The sequence below is a fragment of the Mandrillus leucophaeus genome, unplaced genomic scaffold (assembly GCF_000951045.1).
Source record: "Mandrillus leucophaeus isolate KB7577 unplaced genomic scaffold, Mleu.le_1.0 Scaffold19, whole genome shotgun sequence".
NCBI classification, from domain to species: Eukaryota; Metazoa; Chordata; class Mammalia; order Primates; family Cercopithecidae; genus Mandrillus; species Mandrillus leucophaeus.
In genome coordinates this window covers 679,227-680,096 of record NW_012101920.1, presented here as the reverse complement: position 1 = coordinate 680,096, position 870 = coordinate 679,227, and the positions used below count along the sequence as shown (strand labels likewise).

Below are 870 nucleotides of genomic sequence, written 5' to 3'. Positions count from 1 at the left end.
TGAGGCAGGAGAATGGCATGAACCCGGGAGGCGGAGCTTGCGGTGAGCGGAGATCGCGCCACTGCACTCCAGCCTGGGCGACAGAGCGAGACTCCGTCTCAAAAAAACCCCAAACAAAACAAAACAAAACAAAACAAAAACACAATCTGGATGCAGTGACTCAGGTCTATAATCCCAACACTTTGGGAGGCTGAAGTGGGAGGATCGCTTGAGCCCAGGAGTTCAGACCAGCCTGGGCAACATAGGGACACCCTGTCTCTACAAATAAACAAAAAATTTAGCTGGGCATGGTGGTGCATGCTTTTGGTTTCAGCTGCTTGGGAGGCTGTGACAGGAGGATTGCCTGAGCCCAGGAGTTCGAGGCTTCAGTGAGCTACGATCACTCCACTGGATGCCAGCCTGGGTGACAGAGCGAGACCTGGTCTCAAAAAACAAAACCAAACCCTAAAACACACGTAACATAGTTGATGCCCCTGTGTGCCCCTCCGTGTTAGATTTTACCCCTTCCCGAGGAAGTAACTGCTCTTCTGAATTTGGTGTTTACAATTTCCATGTATATCATTATTTACTCTTTGTTTTACAAAAGATACTTTTATTACCCGTGTGTTTTTCTAAACAACATATGGAAATGTTTAAGCTCTATGTGAAAAGTATCGTGTAAATTGTATTCTTATGCAGGATTTTTTTTTTTTTTTTTTTTTTTTTGAGACAGAGTTTCGCTCTTGTTGCCCAGGTTGGAGTGCAGTCGCGTGATCTTGGCTCACCGCAACCTCCGCCTCCTGGGTTCAAGCAATTCTCCTGCTTCAGCCTCCTCAGTAACTGGGATTACAGGTGTGTGCCACCATGCCCAGCTAATTTTTGTATTTTTAG

General features: G+C 46.2%; 1 protein-coding gene across 1 annotated transcript in view; it reads left to right on the top strand.

Annotated features, from left to right (window-relative positions):
- The window catches only part of ATP9A (ATPase, class II, type 9A), a 141,942-nt gene that overhangs the window by 3,237 nt on the left and 137,835 nt on the right, over positions 1 to 870 (top strand). The window lies entirely within an intron of this gene.